This window comes from Rissa tridactyla, chromosome 2 (assembly GCF_028500815.1).
Source record: "Rissa tridactyla isolate bRisTri1 chromosome 2, bRisTri1.patW.cur.20221130, whole genome shotgun sequence".
Classification (NCBI taxonomy): Eukaryota; Metazoa; Chordata; class Aves; order Charadriiformes; family Laridae; genus Rissa; species Rissa tridactyla.
The window spans coordinates 158,448,110-158,468,736 of NC_071467.1; positions in this window are offsets into that span (position 1 = coordinate 158,448,110).

Genomic DNA, 20,627 nt, shown 5'->3' on the forward strand with positions numbered 1-20,627 from the left:
ATTCATAGTATTTCAGTTCCCATTTGGTGTAGCACAACACATCTCAAGGTGAGTCTCCATTTGCTCCTACAACTGGGATGGATGGAAATGTTTTGCATGAAAACAAGGCAGTTTCCTAAGGAAGTCTTTAACGGTTTCTTTTTCTGACCGTTATTTTTCAAGAATGCAAATTGACAAATGCATTGCAACCATCAGGAACATGTTAAGTTTAAGTAAAAATTGTGCTGGAGGAAGGTTGAAACCTAGTAGTATGTGGAAAGCCGTTCTGCTTTTGTAAATCCTGTTTCTGCTAAAATAAAGGAGTCTGAAGAAGACACTACAGACTTTTACTTCTCTAGGACTACAGCTAGTCTGGCCCTCGCTGGCCATGCTCTAGAGCATTGGCCCTTGGTAGCATTATCAAAATAGAAAGGAAAGGAAAAAGAATTCTTTGCTTGTCTTCTGCTTACCAGTTCTGCAGACTTATTTTTCTCCAAGTATATGTATTGTAACACTTACAAAATGAAATCAGCATCTAATCCATCCATAAGTAATTTAACTTGTAGGAAATAGAGAACAAAAAGAGTGCTTTTAGATAAATCCTAATTAATTGTACATGCAAATGTCTTGGATGGATGTGGTCATGCAATTCAATTAGATGACTAATTATGTTGGAATTATAATACCATATTTAAATAGATAAACACACATAAAAGTGCCTGCCCAGGAGTTTGCATGCTGGAATCTGGGAATAGAATCATTTATTGGCTCTTTAGTGCCACCTGTTGAAAACTGAAAACGCATGCAAATGAAACTGCGCGCCAATTAGACGTCCATTTAGAAGGGCAATGTCCATTTGCTTGGCAGGTGTGAAACTGTCATAATCTTCATAAATTTAACAGCTGGGACGGAAGCATTTGAAACATGGTTGTCACCCTACAAAGGAAAGAGTAACATACCATTGGGGATGCTGGGAAGCAGAAGCCAAGCTCTTGGGACATGTGACACATTCATAATGTCACACCTGTTCAAAAAATGAACTGGTTTCCCTTCTTGCCAGTAAGCTGTCACAGGGCATATATCTAAATAGACATCCTGATTACAGAAGCCTCCTCTTCCATGAGCAATTCCATTGTAGCACTTCTCTGCTAATTAAGAGCAAGATTACTACTGCCTTACTCATGCGGAGTTTTGCTGGAACCAGACTGACCACTTGTAGGGTACCGTGCTTTGCAACATGAGTAGGGGAAAGTACCTGCTGTGTGTGTGGGAAACAAGCAGGAGTGAATTCAGTATAAGTAGCTCTGCCAATACACTGTGCCCAGCTGTGACAACATGGTGGCCAAGTTGCTGACCTCATCTCTAAGGTCAAAAGACCAGATCAGAGTAAAAAACATCCTAGAAGTTCAGTTTTCAGAAAAAGTATGTATTGTCCGCTTTACTACTTTACTCTGCAAAGAGCATCCCTCTTCGGCTACGTTTCCCCTTGGGGTTTAATTTATGATTAGGTTCCATGAAAAATTCATAATATGGTCAGATCTCAGGCCTGGGCTGTCTTCTTCATCGCAGACCAAATGTCACGGTTAGTAGGTTTGTCAGAGATGAAATAATGTAAAATTTCTTATTAAAGAAATCAAATCTATTTCTTGTGCAAAACCACTCATTTAATCCCATTACCTACAATGTGAAAGGACACTCTGCTAATTAAAAAAGAATAAGAGGCTTGACAACAGTATTCAAGGTAGCAGTAAATCACATGGCTGCTTCACAGACATCCCTTTGTAAAATGTGGTGTCATGGCTCAGTCAAATGGCACTTCAGGTGAAAAAGGAACATCCCGGTGTAGCAGGAGAAACCGTGATGGAGATTTTGGAGAGTATTGAGGCCTACAGGATGGTGCAGGGAAGACAGGACAATTTAGGTGTGTTCTGTGCTCCTCAGTCTCTCTCCATCTCTGGAGGAACACCAGTCAAGGAAAGACAGCAAGAGTTTAAGGACATCAAGTTTTCCTTTCATCATGGACTTCGAGTAGAGTTTTATGGTGATAAAGCAAAAACACTATCTCAAGCTCTTTGCCCCTAGCTCTGCTGCACCTTAAAACATAATGGTTCATGCACATTACTATCTAGATGTTGAAGGACCAGGACCTACTACCAGAGCTGGGCAGAGAAAAGTGACCCCATATTTTTCAGAGTATGTTAGATTTTCCAAAACCTGGTCTCATTCTCTATCGAAACAAGCCTCCCCAGATATTAAAATCCATCAAGGAGAAGGCGCCAGGCTACAGCCCCAGCGCTGTGCACCTACCTTCCTGCAGTAGGGCCTGCATTCCTTCCCTCGGGACACCTATGAGGTGAGTTGATGTGGCTGGGCAGTTGAGGGACAGCACTGAAATTCTGCCAATGCCAGGCTAAAACAGGACCTTCTTCATTTCACCGCCTTATCAAATTCCCACCCACTTTCACTGCATTTCTTTGAGCCAGCCTTCCTCACAGCTTTAAGCTAAACGTATTATTAAATCAAAGTATTACGATTGTCTACAGCATTTTTGACCTTTCTGGTTGACTTTCACTACCGCTGACAGATTAGGCTGCCCAGATGTTTGTCCAGGTGTCACTTTCAAAAAATTGCCAAAATACAGGGCGTGTCCACCCATTTGGCTGGGCTTTCTAACATTTCTCTGCAGGTATTTGAAAGGATAATAAGATACAGAAATCATTCCGCCCAAATGAAAGTAAACCTTTGTCTGAAATATCAACTTTCAGATCATGAGCAACCTTAAGCACAATATTTTTGGCACAAAATACTTCCTGTTTCAATTTTAATCCTTTTTAAACACTATTCTTTTCCAGTTAAACACCTGTTTTAGCCTTACAGAAGCTGATTCTGTAGAATTATATTCAATACCTATTATTCTTCCAAGTGGGAAAGAACTTCAGAGAGAAAAGTAGAATAGCTATTATGACAGTAGCACTTTATTATGGAGTAGCTTTTGGAGAAAAAAGGTAAGTCGGTGGCTTTGACAGATAATTATGGACTCCTATTACACAGCAGAATATCATAAAAAAATTAAAATATGTAAAATGCCTTTCACATTTGAAATAAATGTCGACTACGTTTTTCTCAGTTAATTGACTTACCAATTTAATGAAGCAGAGTTCTTTTAAATGTAAAATATGCGCTCTTCAGGTTTCTTGCAATATTTATGTTAAAAATATTGTAAATATTGCTTTCACGCATTGTTTGTCTCTTGAGGAGAAGTGTTTGGAAATGATTCAACACACTTAATCTTGTTCGCTTTTGTCATGCAAAATGAGCAAAGATTTAACAGTAAAACACTCAACTATACCAATATTCTACTTCTCTACTAACGTTGCTTGAAAATACTTGTGATTTCAGGATTAAGCACAAATATACAGCACACATAAAAGGCGCTTTGAGATTCCTTGTAGTGCATTTATATTGTGCCATCTACCTTCACTCATGAGTAAAGTCATTTGGAAATCTTTTGTTGCTGGACTATATAAGCACTCCAGGATGAGTAGCTCGAGCCACTTAGAAAAAGCCTGATTTGCAGAAATTGAGGGACTCCCTCTTTCTATCTACTACTACTTTTTAAAACGTGCTACTTTTAAGGAGCTTCAAATTGGATACCCAAAATCAATACTCACTTTTGAAATTGGAGGTCTCAGGCTCAGCTCCAAAGAGTGAAAGACCAGTCAGCAACTGGCTATATCGTGCTGTCTCCATTTCTGGGCTCCCATAGAAGAAAACCTCAAGCTGCCTTTGTAGCCTCACGAAATGCAGGCATTTATATTTGCTAAAATGAATCCCATTGCATGATATGTCCTATCTATGTACTCCCTGCAAATTTCTCTTGAAGCAACATAAAATAACTTATTTCAGATCTTCATCCCTACCTTAAGGGAGCTATCAGGTTTCACTGTATTGAAGAGGATTTTACCAATACATCCAAGATATAGAGGATTGTGTCAAACAAGACAAGATGACATCTCCTCAGTATTGCCCTTGGCATTTGCATTCATATTTGCTTGGGGGTTTGTCAGCTGGTGCAATGTGGAGAGCAGAAGAATGATAACAGTAATGGGATAAAGCAAAGTAGCAGGCTAAAAACCCAGGAGCTCTGCCAGACTCAGAGAGAGCTTGTTCCACCAAAGATCTAAAATGGAAAAACTATCATCTTTCTCTCTTTTCTCCAAACACAGCAGTTATTAAGAGGACTTACTCTGAGCTTGTCTCTGCTGCAGTAGCCCAGTAGGAGTGGCTGTCATCTCTAGCAAAAGGCAGGAGCATCTCTTGCAAGACGAAGAATTGGAGGGCAGCCGGTGAACAGTGTTTTGTAGCACAAATTCCTAGTCATTCACTGATTTCCTACCTTTCTTTTTTTTTTTATTTATTCCTGAAGGATATATCCTGGGAGTAGCAACTCAAAAGATCACTTTGGACATCATCTAAAGAGGTTTTTTTATTGCATACTGAGGACACTGCGATCCTCACCTGCTATTCAACAAGATAACAGTCCTGCTACATGATGGCTACATATTCCACTTCACAACAGTGTGATTTCACTGATTTCAGTTAAAAAAAAATTCATTATTTAATTGCATCTGCACATACTATGCACTAAAGGTAACTCATATGTTAATGGAGTGAAAAACCTTGGAAAAAAATTGAGCTACTGAATAACAGGAGTTCAGAGTAAGCAGGTGAATTTATTCATATTTCGCTTTGCAGGTAGTAGGTTTACCCAGTGCTAACTTGGGCCACATCTACAAATGATGGTGATAAAAAAACACTCCTGTTTTTCATTTGATACACATCAGAGAACTCCACTACCAAACCAAAAACCACACTCAAACATGTTCCTGGGAGAAAAGTAGGCTAAAGATATTGTCTCTCTACTTCCAGACAGGGCCTGTTCGTTGTGGCTGGTGAAGATGATTATCTCGGATTCAAAACCAGTAGAAATAAACTTTCCAGCTGCCTGAAAGACAATGACTGTTCTTAAAAATATAGTAGCTATTGCCTATACACAGTTGTTTTCCAAGACATTTTTAATTCGGGGAAGATTTTTTTTTTTTTCCTAGTGCGAGAAGTAACTTAAGTAACTTTATTGGAACAATGAAGCATAATGCCCAAGGAACAGGTTTACATCAGTTATAACTGTAATCGCAGTTGTATGATGGTATGCAGAGTGTTCACCTGCAACTGTGCTCACAGAATTACCCTTTTTTGAATATAGATAGTAATGGCACTATGCCAATAAAGACTGTGAATCTCTTATTTGTCACTGGGATCTACCAGAACCCTTTCTTCTTGATTAGCTCTTCTCTCAAATTTCCTTGTACCAAATCCTTTTTGTTCTACGTGGTAGAAACTGTCTGATGCCTTTTGGCTCTGCCTCCAATCCCGTGGCAAGCTGCTAGGACAGCCCATTAAGAGAGAAGACCCTGTTCAAAAAGCATCTTTGAATGTACCTGATGTAAGTCTCTACCTTCTTCTGAAGCAGACAAGCCACTGACTTGTGTGAACAACAGGGACAGCAATGAAATACTAAGATTTCAACAACAACGCTTGGAGTATTTGCTCTAGATCACATTACTGACGCTACATTCATCAAAATAAACAACTGTTTGTGTTAATACACATGGGTTTGGATTCACATACAAAGGAGTTTCCCTTCTAAACAAGATGGACTGGATTCCTGGTGAGAGCCCAGGTGAGGTGGACTGCAGGAATGATGGCCTGAGATGGGCAGCACCAACAACCCCAACCCAATCCTGTGTTCACAGCACTTTCACAGTGCCAGGGGACTTTGGGCTGTTCATAGAGTTAGGTGCAACCATGGATCTGAGGCTATCTTCACCACGAACTAGAAAAGATGTAGATTAATCTCCGTCTCCACACCTACCCATTCTCTGCTTACACCTTTCTCTTACTCCATGCATTTGCAAGGTGGCTGGTGGAGACCTTACTTCTGCTGAGTGGAGGTTCGTTCCAGATCAATGACATAGCTTGCTCACTCAAGGTGCCGCTTGGGGGCTCCAAATCAGAGTAGGGTCTTTGCCAGATACTGTGCAAATGCACAGCTAGAAAAAGTCTTGTAAGAGCATTTTACCCGAGCCCACAAAGAAAATCAGAGACAGAGCAGAAGTGAACTTAGATCCCCAGAGTGATGCCTTTACCACTTCACCTTGGATCAAGATTTTGCCATGGATGTTCGCTTGGCTGCTTATAGACTTGCAGGATGAAGACCTTGGATTCCTTTGGTCGTAATTCAGTTTGGAAGTGGCCACCATAAAACATTCCGTAGTGAAAACATAGTGAAAGGTCTTGAAATTGTGTCAGCATTGCCAAGCTAACCATCTTCCCAAAAGCCAACTGTTGATTTTATACAGAATCACTAGACCATACAGGTGAAATCCCTCTTTGCAAATGGTACTTTCTCATTATTCCTCCTGGACCTTATTCCAGGCTCATTGCTAGGACGTTAAAACTTCAGGGGAACAGGACAGCAGCCCGGCCCCCCAGTGGTAGCCAATTTGCCCAAAAAGCTTGACTGTATTTGCCTCAAAAGAGTTAATGGCATGACTTGCTGCAGCTTTTTCATAGAAAGCTACTCTTGCAAACTTGACTTGTCAATCCGAGATGTTGTTTTATCTTCAGCGGCGCAGGGTGGGTGGAGCGGAGATCACAGCTGAAACGTGAACTCTGACAAACGCAGACAAGAAAGCGTTTGCAGCCACTGTCTGTTTGGTGCAAAGTTTTGGTTCATTAGCCTTGAAATGTTTCATTAACAGAATGCTTTTGGTATGCTATAAACAAACTGTGAGTGCCCTTGCATGCAACAGCACTCTGTCAAAAATGAACATGGTTTATTCCCTTTTGTAAAATATTTAGAAAGTGAATGACAAAGTTAAGCAATGGTCATATTTGTGTGATCTAAACAAAAGAGTAACATCGTGGTAACAAGCACCTAAAAATACATTTGTTCGTTTCCAGTTCTCACAGCGCGAGGGTTTTGTTTGTGGCTCAGAAATACAGTTCTCTCTACCTTTTGTATTCTTTTTCCAAATGTTTTAAAAATAGGAAAAATACACAAATACATACTGGTACATTTAAGTGTTCTTAAAATTGTTTAAGGCCAAAGCTTCTTTCTACATTTGATCTGAACTAGTTCGTGCCCATCCCTGGTCTTGGACATAAAGGTCAAATATTGCAATTTTTATTCTGGCAAAGCTTTGGGTGAAGGCAGACATTTCTTGTGGTACATAAACACAAGCTCCAGCAAACAAACTGAAGTCAGATGGAGTATTGCCAGAAACAAAGACTTTGTAAGGAGAGACTATTTTAGATCAAATAAACAGAAAGAAAGAAAAAAAGACATAAACAAAAAAACAAACAAACAAACCCTGATCTGAATCATAGCCCAGATTTTAAACTTAATCTTCTCTGAGATTAGAGAAAATTTTGCTCCTTGTCCCAGGCTTTATGATATTTGCTCACATATTTTGACAACAAATTGTCCTGGTTCAGGGCAATGAGGAAGCCAAAAATGCTCTAATACAATGAAGCCCAGTGTTCTCCTTGAAGTACTTGATCCCATGAAAAAAGGCAATTTTTTCTGTCTCTCTTTAGTTGCGGATAGCAATTAAGTTAATAAGAAGTTATCATACAAACAAGATCTTATAAAAGAGACTTCATAATATTTTGAAAATGTGTCCCTCTGTAGTGTGAATCTCCCTTTTTTAATGGTTTGAGTGAAATGACAGATCCTAAATAGATAATCCTGTGTATTAACCTTAAGAGTGGTCGGAGCAGAGGGCGTAAATCCAAGGAGTTCCTAAATTACCTTGGATGACTCAGCTAGGCCTAGATCTTTCGCAGGATTTAAGTTTTTAGCTCCTTCACCTATGCAAAAGTTTGAAATAACGTCAGTCTTTGTGGGTCAGCTAACACAAGATAGGTCTAACGCAGGTTGAGGGGGGTTGCTGAATTCATACATATTTTGCACAGGTATCGGTCTCCCTGCCCAGGTTCAGCATCGTGATGCTCTCTGAAATCTCCGCTGGTGTGCCCGTTGCAGTGAGACAAACAGCGGCAATTGCCTTTCAGGGTCTGTGGCTGTTTATCAGTGTAGGTATATTTATGACTCAGATGTACCTTTTCCCACCTGGAAAAGTCTACAGTATCGGGGGTCACAGCAAGTACCATGAGAAACGGGGAATAACCCCGTGGGTCTTCAATTCAGTTGAATTTCCAATTATGTCAGCAGTAATGCTGGATACAGAACTGGGTCCGTTGCTACAAACATTTTTTCAGGAGTTAAGCTGGATTTTGTCTAACCAATCCATTTTTGCTAGGGGTAATTTCGGTTTCAGATAACTTCAGAAGAAGAAACAAGAATGGAATTGGGGAGGGGGATAGACAGGGGGAATTTGGCCTTAAGTCTTTGCTATAGAAGTGACCGTATAACACTTTATTTGCATATCTAGCATTTAAAGGGTTACGCATGTAATTATTTAACGTAACTCCGAATAAGCTGTTTGATTTTCTTTCATCATGAGCCAAACGTTAGGCTTCGAAAGGAATTCCTTTAAACTTCAATAATATAAAGGCACATGGCAATGTGAAAGTTACAACTCCAGCTTAAATGAGTCAGACATAAAAGTATTTATGACTGATATTCTCTGAATATACCAACTTCAGACACTTTAAAGTCTAGTTCTGCTGTGCAAGGATAGGTACAGGAATATCAGCCATTGCACATCTGCAGAACTCTTAAGCAAAGCAGAGTCCAGTCCCTAAACTTTTTTTTCCTGTTCTAAGAAAAAAAAAAAAACAACATAGCAAGCCACACCAGGCCGTCAGCACCTGAAGCAAGTAAAAGCAATTCCTTTATGAACTTCCCACCAGTTATTTGTTTTGTGAGGCTCATGGAGAAAAAGAATAAAAAAAAGCTAGTGAAAAAACAGCATGTCCCAGTGAAAAGCAGTGCACATGAAAGAGAGAAAGAAATGAACTGAATGTTGTTTTTTCTTGATGAAATAGCAGATTGGATCTTAGGCTTTTTACAAACTCTAGCACAGGTGATCATCATTTGTTCTGTCAAAAGCATTTTCAATGACATGACCAGAACAGTGCGGCTGTGATTACAAGGATCAGCATGGATTGAAAGATACTCAGGGCATTTACCAAAGGGATATTTATAGCAGTGCTAAAGACGTTCGCTCTTTTTAAACAGACTCACAAATTCTAGGAACAGAAGATTTGAAATCAGGGTCGCTCCATTTGGGTTTGTATTTGCCATGCTAACGAGCACAGCCATGTCCTCTGACAAACGAAGGCTGAATAAGCCAGTTGAAGTGTTATTGTCATGAAGTCAAATCCAAATGCTGAAGAGAAAAATTGAGACAGTTTTCATTGTGAACTTTGATGTGAAGCATCACAGCTTTTGGAGGACAGCCATACCTTTGATCTTGCAGTCATTGTGAGGAATCAACCACCTTCAATCCCAGTCGTTCGGCAGGTGATTTATAATGTTATAATATGACTTAAAGGACTTTTCCAAAAGTCATGTAACCAGCTAAGGAAAAAAAAAAATGACAAAGATTTAACAGAAATTTAAGTAATTCTGGTAGCATGCAACGTAAAGTTCATAGCAAACTCTTCATTTTCTGGCAGAAACTCTGAGACATCCAAGCTTCAAAATAAGCCTGCCTGACTTCTACCAGCGCTGAAATAGGTAAATGCAGCCATTTGGGTGCCTCAGCCATGCGGAGAGCCACGGGGCTAGGACAGTGTTATGCAAGGAGAAGGCAGAGCCTAAGGGAAGCAGCATCTCCTGATGGCCAACCAGCTCCCCAAAGCCCGTCTTCAGCAGGAGGGAGCGGAGAACAGCTGCAAGGCAAAGGCTGCCAACTTTAATTCGCTCTATTAGTGGCTCATTATCAAACGAGGAGGTTAATGAGAGTGGGGATTGCCTTTGCAGTAAAAGGTCTGCCCCGTACACACCCAGGCCCCCTTCCCTGGTGGGTCAGGGAGCCCTCACCGGCAGCAACCCTCAGGAACTGCTGCAAAACCCGCTGGCATGGCCACTGCCTGGCAGGTGAGGAGGTCCCTCCAGGACAGACCCTCTGGCTGCTGCCAGAAACACTTCCCCAGGTGGCTTGTGTGAGGGCAGAGAGAAGGGTCTGGGGTTTGGCATCTCCTGTTGGCAAAGCCTGGCGCCCCGTGTCCTCTGCTTTGCTGTTGACCACAGCTGCTCCCATGTACCCCCAACCACCGTGTCTTTCAAATGCACGTCACTTACGGCTTGAGGCCTTTCCAAAGAGCTGCATTTTGTTTATGCTAAGCGAAATGTCCCTGAGGCACATTCTACTGTTTTCCCTGAGAAGGACATAGTATGGGTGATCACAATACCAGAAAATACCAAACAAGATAGATTTTATGTCCTGTCTCTGACTTAAGGTTAGAAATCATATAACTGAAGCGAGCAGAAGCTTTAGATTTGAGATATATCTTCTTTTAGAGATGCTCAATGAAATGAATTTCTCAATAGCATTTCTACATCGATGTGAACAAGTACAGAGCTGGATGAATAACTGTGTTTTCAGTTGCGTGGCCAAACTAGAAGAATAAAAACAAAGACCATGACCTTAATCTAAAAGAGAGGAAGGACTCTGCTGTTATACTTTTCCTGAGCAACTATTTAAAATTCTTCCTCCAGAGCATAAGCAGTACCCATAATGAATTTTTATTCAATGCTGAACTCAAATACGCTTTTGAAATAATTTTTTTCACTCAAAATTATTCACTTTGTTTAACCCAAATTCATCAATAATTTCAGACAACCCCAAACTGTATTTTGAGGGTACAAAATATTCAGACTAAAATTATCTAGCTCTAGTTAGAACAGCAGATCCTTAAAAGCATGCATGCAGCATGGATTATATTGCCTTTTCATAGTTTGAACCTTACTTGAACACCAGATCCTGAATTTCCTCGTGACAAATATTTGTTTCTTGCACTTTCACACTTAGTATGTTTTTTGCGGCTTTGGATCTACCTTCCCAAATAACTTTGCTAGTTCAGGTTTGATATTCTTAGAATGGTCTGTTTGGGTAAAATTACTACCTGTAACCTACAACAGATGTTTTTTTGATACCATCGCTTTTTTCCTTTTTATTTTTTGGACATTTGTAGGATACAGGTAAAATTTAGCAAGACAAATTTCTCAGTGCTTTGAGATTCTCCTCCCATAAATTTTCCTGCTAAAATACATGCTAGGCACGTCTTAAGAGAAATCATATACAAGAACATGACTTGATCAGCATCCCAGTGAGATACAGGATATTTTTCAGCGAGGGAGTTAATGGATGATGATACTATATTTGGCCAGCAAAAATAATGACACACTTTCCCCTGGTCTACAAGAACTACTCCCACATTGATTTTAACTTAATATCTCTCTCATTAGGAACCTGCACAGAAGTTTGGCAGAAATACCCAAGACACTTATTGGATCATTCTCTGGTAATAATAGATATTGCTTTTTTTCTGAGAGTGTACAGGCTAATCATAAAAAGGATAGCGTTGAAACAAAAGCTTTTTACAAAATACAGGTTTTTATCAACTCTATCACTGTTGAGGTTAAATATTTTATGGAGCTAAATAAAACTCGGACTTCTCCACTTTCACGTTGTGGGATGCAGTAAAAGCTTAAGAGCCTGATTCGCCCCACTGCTGAACGACTTCCATTACGCATCAAATGCCCTTCACTTCACAGTGGATTCTGGCTCTGATACAATCAGACTCCCAAAGCTCAGGTATCTTGATATACAATTTCAAAATGGAAAAGTCCATGCCAATAGCTGGGAGTGGCTTTTCTGGGGACCTGCTGTGGTTGAAGAACTGGATCCACGTGCTCGCTGGCCAAAATGCCACAAAACACTCATGCTTTTCTGTAAATTGAGCCAAGCATTCAGGTACATTTCAGCTTATCAAAGCAGCTGGTTTAATTCCATCAAACTCAACAACATGCTAAACTTGAGCCTTGGACATGTCAGGCCAAATAAGTGCTGGCACCTGAGTGCTGTGAGCCCTTCTGATGGGACAATGAAGGGATCATCAGGCTCGTTCCACAGCCAGGAGACCAGGAGGACACTCAGCCGATAGCTCTTGTAGCTAACAAAGCGACCAAACTATTTAATGGTGACACAATTGAGACTAATAACTTGACTAATAACTGATTGCCTGATTGGTTTTTTTAAGTGCACTTGTGAAAATTAAAGCTCTGGGTGTGGGGCATGAAACCATTATCTATACAACAGCTCACAGAGAAGGTTATCTAATAACATGAGAAATCTATTAGACTCAGTGGAAGCAAGAACTAAAGGAAATAAATCATGCAATAATGGTAAATCAGATCTCTAATTATGGCCCCACACAGGAGGCCAGAGGAAAAATATGTCCCTAGGACCACTACGTGGTATTTCTCGTCCTCTTACTTGTGTTAGAAGCATTCAATCATATCCTCCTGCCTAAATTCCATCAATCGCATGGTAATTTCTGAACAAAACTGGCATGCTTGGGAAGGAGATGACTAGTGAACACCAGTATGTTATTTCTTTTGAACTGCTCAAAGACAAGGATCCTCACACCTTTTTCTCTGCCATTGATGCTGGAAATCCTGCATCTAAAGCCTGTGGGGACAGAGGAGCTTTGAGCTCCGTGCAACTCCTTCACCACAGGCCAACTCTGCCTGTGATGGACAAAAGCCCAATCCTAGTGTCTGTTCTTGCACTTCTCTAGTTATGTCCGCAGGTGCCTTCGCTGCTGCCCCAGGGAATCTGAGCCGTGGCCCAGGATGAGACACAAAATGCAGAAGTGAGGGGGAGCAGATCCATGATTAGCTGAAGCACATTTCACCTCTCATTTCAAAGGCAAAGGAGGAAAACAGCATGTGGCAGTGGGACCCCAGAGCACCATATTTTATTTCTCCACTGCTCTGATGCAAGGCCTCAGGCAAAGCCACTCCTATCTCTGTTTCAGCTTTGAGGGTTTTGCCAGGTTTAGCACACAAGTGTGGATTCACCTGAGAAGGAAGGACTGTAGTGCTGTTCAGCGCTATTTGGGCATGGGGTGCAGCACTATTCTCCGAGCAGCCAAGCCCACCACCCCTCCTTCCTACCCACCACCAGAGGCTGCATCACATATCCGCAGGCAGATGTGGAGGTGCGCGACCTCCTTGGCCCCGAGATCTGGAAGCTCTAGGGGTACCCTGCTATGGTGGTGTCCTGTCTCTGAAGGGCTCCCCAGGGCGGTTGGGTGTATCTGCCCTGTGCACCGAGCTGTGCTAATGCAAACACACCATCAGGAGAAAACCAGTGCAGAGCACCAACAGCAGAGCTTACACTTATCTGCAGCAATCCAGGTAAACATGTCTTGGTGTAACGTGCAGGCAAGGTATTAAGGGTCGGATTCATCTCACTTAACTTCAGTGCCTAGAAGGCAGTCAACATGACTTTCCATGTAGTCCCATTTCCAGAGGGAAATAATTTAATCTATTTGGAGCAGATCCTCCTGGAAACTAAGCTAAGGCACATGGAAAATAAGGAGGTGATCTGTGAGCTTCACTAAAGGCAAATCGTGTCTGACAAATATGGGGGCCTTCTATGACAAGGTTACAGCTTTTGCGGATAAGGAAAGAGCAACTGACATCATCTACCTCGACTTGTGTAAAGCATTTGTGACTGTCCCGCGTGACATCCTTGTCTCTAAATTGGAGAGACATGGATTTGACGGATGAACCGCTCGGTGGATGAGGAATTCACTGGATGGTTGCACTCAAACAATTGCAGTCAATGGTTTGATGTCCAAGTGGTGACCAGTGATGAGTTGCATTCCTCAGGGGTTGGTACTAGGACTGATACTATTTAACTTCTTTGTTGGTGACATGGATGTTGGGATTGAGTGCACCCTCAGCAAGTTTGACAATGACACCAAGCTGTGTAGAGATGTCAACACACTGGAGGGAAAGGATGCCATCCAGAGGGTCCTGGACAGGCTTGAGAGGTGGGCCTGTGTGAACCTCATGAAGTTCAACAGGGCCAAGTGCAAGCTCCTGCATGTGAATTGGGGCAATCCCAAATACAAATACAGGCTGGCAGAGAATGGATTGAGAGCAGCCCTGAGGAGAAGGACTTGGGGGTGTTGGTTGATGAGAAGCTTAACATGAGCCAGCAACAGGCACTTGCAGCCCAGAAAGCAAACCGCATCCTGGGCTGCATCAAAAGAAGCATGGCCATCAGGTCAAGGGAGGTGATTCTGCCCCTCTACTCTGCTCTTGTGAGACCCCAACCTGGAGTACTGTGTCCAGCTCTGGAGCCCCCAACATGAGAAGGGCACGGACCTGTTGGGGTGAGTCCAGAGGAGCACCACGAAGATGACCAGGGGGCTGGAGCACCTCTTCTAGGAGGACAGGCTGAGAGAGTTGGGGCTGTTCAGCCGGGAAAAGAGAAGGCTCTGGGGAAACCTTATAACAGTACTTAAAGGAAACTCTTTACTGTGAGGGTGGTGAGACACTGGAACAGGTTGCCCAGAAAGGTTGTGGATGCCCTGTCCCTGGAGGAGTTCAAGACCAGGTTGGATGGGGCTTTCCGCAACCAGATCTAGTGGGAGGTGTCCCGGCCCATGGCAGGGGGGTTGGAACTAGATGATCTTTGAGGTCCCTTCCAGCCTGAACCATTCTATGATTCTGTGATTTTGGACCCTTACCTTAGGATGCCATCATTCTCCCTGTGGATTGAGGAGGGGTCTTGTGCTTGTTTTTCGCACATCTACTGCATAGCTTGACGACACATCCCTCTCCCATATTTCTGATCTCAGCAACATATAGTGGGTGATCAGTGAGAGACATATCTATGAGAACTACAAATCAGAACTTGATGCCATCTAGCTATCATGAGCATCACTAACCAGCAGTGCAAGATTTTTCCAGGAGCTACACAGTCCTACAGTAACTTTTTATTATTTTGTTGGGACTGAGGACACTGTGTACTTGGGAATTGTCCTGGTTGGAAAGACTTCACACTAACTGGATGGACCTGACTCAGTAAAAATGCAGCACAAAAATCATTGCAAGCATCTAAATAAAAGTAAATAAACCACAGAGTGTCATAAATAATCTTGCTGAAAACATCATCAGACTTTTAATTTTAGCTCCAAAAAACTGTTGAGGACCCAGTTTATTAGGAAGCAATGACTTCTTTTGCTGTATCTTAACCACTTTTGCATACGCAACTGTTTTCTTAGACACTCACTTTCGTCCAAGTCCTTTTCTAATTTCTTTCCACAGTAATCAGCATTTCTCACTGACAGGAGGCACCTCTGCAGCGCTGTGGTTTTCCATGTAGAGGTCAGTTCAGACGTCTGTGCATTTGTGGAGCTGTTCTCAGATAGCTTCCTCCACCTGGGTGAAAGGAGAAGCAAGGACTTGGCGGGTGCGCTGCAGAGAGGAAGGACCATTGCCCCTCCTTGCCCTTCTGTGGAAAGCAGAGTTAATAACGGTGGTCTGGTTGTATCTAGAATGCTAAGGAGATACTGCAATTCATGCTAAATAAAACAGGCCTAAGGCCAAATGGCATGACCTGGTCAAATCCATGTTGCACAACACTTGGTCCTGGGTTTCTTCTGGACTGTGCGGTGCTGCCAATGGAGGCTTATGGCACAGTGATCATCCTTTGTGTGTGCTTCTGTAGTTCCATGTTTTTCAGGTCAGGTGAGGGCTGTGTTGCTTCCCATCAGGGTGGTGTTTTCACAGCATGAAGTCTTTAGTAAGAATTGTTTGGATTGGGCAATGGCATATGAGCATGCATTTAAGGGTATAAATCCTGCTGGGATAGCGTTGGAGTACTGTGTAAGGTGGAGGGAACCAGAAAGTTTGCAATCTCACTCATACTGCCTCTTGGGAATGGCCACAGGCACATCCCATCCCCTGATGGGGATTAGGAAATGTCTCGTGGGGTGTCAGTGTGCAATGAAACAGTGTGGATGATGGGGAACCACCGGTCCAGTCTGAGCCAGCCCTTCTTCATTTGCAAACATAGACATATTTGGGGAGGTAAGGTTGTCATTAAGTATAAGCTAAGGCCAGTTTTCACCCACAGAAGAGATGACCAGTCACCCAACATTCCAAACGACATGTTCAGATGGATACTGACTGTTCAGAAAGGGTCTGCATCCCTCTTTCCAGTGAAATAGTTGTGCCTACAAGGAAATAACAGAAAAAAGGTGGCTCTTGAAAGATGAAGTTTATTTCATCTGATGTACATTTTTAATGAGAAAATTATATACTTAGAACTTTACACTGTTCCCTTGCAGCAAGCAAATCTAGCTAAATCTTTGCGCAGTATATCTGAAAACTGAAAAAAAACAAAAAAAAAGAAAAATAATACTAACCCTTTAATTGAAACTTTTTCCATTTATACAAGAATGAAACAGAATAAACTCCACATTTCTACACTCACATATTACTGTAGACATAAAAATATTCCTGTGGGATCACACAGTCAGAAATCACCTACTCAAGGGGATATGAATGATGACTTCAATAGAAGATGGACATAAATTTTAATTAGTTGGTTATTTGATCTTGTGTTGTTAGTGATGGAGGATCTCAGAAGGGAATTAAGTATGCTTAAGACTGAAATTGCTTAGAACCAAAACACACTGCAAGGTAAGTTAGATGCCACTAAATTAAAAGAAACTTTGCACCAATTAGAGATACAATAAAATAAAAATGGCAAATACAATTAACCAATCAAAAAATGCGAGTGAGATCAAACCAGCTATGGGGATAACTAAATTTATCCTTAACTCTAATCAGACCTGCTAAGTATTTTCAAGCAGATCTGAGAAAAAGTATTAACATTCCTGGGAACATTTTCTCCTGGAAGAGACAATTTTGGAATAGAGAAACTAGGTCCAGATTTTTTGCTTTTATGTGTTTCTCATTGCATTTCTCCTTCTATTTATATATCCTAAGCAAAGCATCTCTTGCATCATTTATATACTTTGCTTGCTCTCGCCAGTATCCCAGTCATTCCACCTACTGTCTATTACCTTATGTCAGGAATACCTATAAAGTTGTCCCAGCTTCAAATAAAAGAGGGCAAATTATTTATTCTTTTATAGTTTTTCAATCAATAAAAGTGCGCATGTGCAGCTGAACATGAGGCTGGGCATGTAGGACTGCAGCCTGCTTTGGGAAGCGAAGCAGGACCAGGAGAGATGCCTGCGCTCCGGCCAGCCATCACCCATGCCGGGGAACTGCTGGCTCGGCGCGTGGCACAGTTTTGACCTGTGCCAAGTGTCTCGTTTTTCCCTGACAAGGTCTGGGCTCAGTTCAGGGGTTGGTGGAGACCGGGTACCACTGCCAACAAACAGCAGGGGATGCAGCTACTCTTCCGGGGGCTGGAGAAAATTAAGCCACATGGGTTTGAGCCATGCCAGGCCACGCCAGGTGGCCTCCGGGCCAAAGAAAACTCCCATTTGTTTACTACTGTATATCTAGCTTCCACACACAAGTGTTTAGACTGCCCTAGCAGCGTGTAATGAAATCAGTCAGTCCTGCCTATCACTGGCACCCCTTTTTCCTGTTCTTCTTGATTTTCAGCATTTTGAAATTGCTATATGCAACACTACAAAGGAGACTTCAGCTGTCTGAAATTTCTGTGGCATTGCACAGGTACACATCAGACTTCTTTTTAACAATCCAGTCGGTATTAGATAAATGGATGTTTAACAATGGAAAGTTGCAAAGAGTAGTTTAGACTTTTTATCGTATGCTTAATGACAAAAATTTATTGATGGTTTAGGTGAAAAATTGTAAATAATCAAACCATCAGGTAAAGCTCATGAACGTTCTACAATGTCAAAGAAATGAACTAACGAGGCAGAATCAGCATGGACAAACTATATTCAACTAAACTCGTGATAAGAGAAGACTTGTGATCACTTTCATCCTCACGTATAGTTTCCTCTTCCCTTTCAGAAAAAAAGGAAATAATTTGCCCAATCAACTTGCTACTGACTTTGCTTTTTTCATCCTTTTTTCTCCATCTTACATAGGTCTGACTGTTCAGCATGCAAGACCATCACAATTTGTTGACATCCTTCTACCATGATCCCCTGTGACCTTCTTGTCCAGCAGGATGTCTGTCGGAAGCTACCTGTGTGATCTAAATCACAATTGTACTTCATTTACCCCTTTGAATCCTCCTTTAAATATAATTTATATTATAGGAACAAAACGGGCCAGTTCCATTTTCTAATAAATCAACAGATTAACTTTTCTAATGAATACCAACTTTTCTAATAAATATCAACAGATCCCGATGCAAAAGCACGAATATAATAAAAAAGATTCCTGCTAAATCTAAGTACATAACACCTTTTCCTTTCATCAAATCTTCAACAGTATAGTATCAATTTACATCCTGACCCTACATGTCTACAAGCTTAAATACATGACAGTTCATACTTAAATTCACTTTTTTTCCCGTATTTTCATTATTATAATTCACAAATAGTCTGACTGCTCCTTGCCTGAGGAAGGGAGGAAGAGCTGACCCATCATCACTAGGGGAGAAAGGAGACATTATTTCATTGTATATTATATTACAGATGTTGTTTTTCTCTTTCTGTTTAAAGTCAAGCAAGCTTCTAATGTTTGCAGGATTGGAGTTCTCTGGGCACTTGCTTTAAAACAAAGTAGAGGAATTAGCACATTGTTGGCCCTATATGTATTCCTGCACATAAAGGAGTGTATGTACACTAGTTATAATAATATGGAGGAACTGCAGTAAAGGAGTAGGAAAACAAAATGTCTTACCAAGCTTAATGTTTAAAAATAGCCACAACCTCACAATTATAATTTGATAAGCAAAATGTGAGTCCCTGACAAAATAACAGAACAACTTTTAACACAAAAAAATCTGAACACATAGGCAGAATAATAAGCTGACAAATGAATCAATAAATAAGCCCGAATTTATCTAAGGCTCTTTAAGAGAGCAGATTATGTCAGATGAACTAGACAGTAATTTTTAGTCAAACTACTCCATTCATGGATGTTAAATATCCTAAAGTTCTTTGCAAATGGAAAACTTGCAGAAGAACCTCCACTATGCACTTAGACATGGATTGAAAGCAAATGGCCAAATAGTTTTTTCGCGCGTAACACAGATGTGGGAGTGAAGGGAGTTTTGGCCAAATAACTGTTAACAACTTTAATCAAAATCACTGTGACAGCTTTAAGTTTGATTTTAAAAATAAGTATGGGCAAATGCATGCACACAGCTGTATTTAAGCCTAACTTTGAGGAATCCAGCTCTGAGGATTCGTGCAGAGTAGTTAGGACATAGGTCGTTAAGGTCTTATCTAAAAGATAATCTCCCTAAAAAATAATGGAAGCCTATTGCTCCAGTCACCCAGAACTGGACAAGGCATTGAAGAACATGCTTCAGGAGTAATCCTCTACTGGCAGGGGAAGAGATTAAATGGCCCAATAGCTTTTTCCATCTTTAGTTGTTATGATGCACTGTAATCCGACTAGTGCCACTTGCCTGAAGAGGGGAAGAAGACCTCAACCTTGGGGGTAGGGAAGGACACAATATTTCATTGTACACAATATTTCAGATGCTATTCTTCCCAGAGAGCTCCTCTCAGATTAGTGTTGTTGGGAAAGGTTTATCATTTGCATTCCCATTTCTGCAGTCAACCCAAGTAATATGATTGTGGCATTAAACTTATCCTACAAAAGGTATTTGTTTAAGACATTTCTTTTCCATTATTACTCACACAATGAATGTATGCACTAGGTTTCTAGAAGTCTGCACCAAAAACAACTTTTAAGCCCAGAATCACATTTCCTCCTCCATCGGCCTTAATTCCTCTATTGAAACTTTTTGCTGACTAGTTGAAAGGGGCCGTTCACTCACTTTGCAAAACCCAATATGCGATTTATTCCCACATTTCAAAGGAAGAATGGGAAGCTTTTAAATCTCTACAAAGGAACCGAGAAATACTGATCAAGCCCAACTGACAAGGGGACAGATGTAGGGTGATGAGTGAATTCTGTAAGACGCTTTAAAATTTGTATCAGCGAAGACAAGTGTCTTCCAGGAGTAGCAATTTGATTCCTCCCAGCACAGTTCATTCGGCTGAGTAGAAATGCAGCAATTCCTCTCAGTCTTCAAGAAGCACAAACTCCATCTCAACAAGGTGGACGTGTTGTGGAGATAAAGCATACTGCGAAAGGACGTCACCTGCACTGTAATTTATTAGAGCTTGTAAATCCAAAAAGCTTGATAAGCAAATGGATTTGAAACCCTTTCTCACTCAAAAATATTCTTGATATTGCCGGCTCTGGAACTGTTTATCAGCTTTATCTACATGTTACTCCTCGTGCCCCAAGCTTTCTCGAGTTGTCTCCACTGTTGTGTTATTCACAGAATTTTTAACAATAATTTCTCAAAAACACCCCTCTCGGCTTTTCACTACATCATGTGGTGCTTCCAGCCATGCAGCAGCATCAGCTGCTCTCGTGCTTTTAGCTCCCTGCA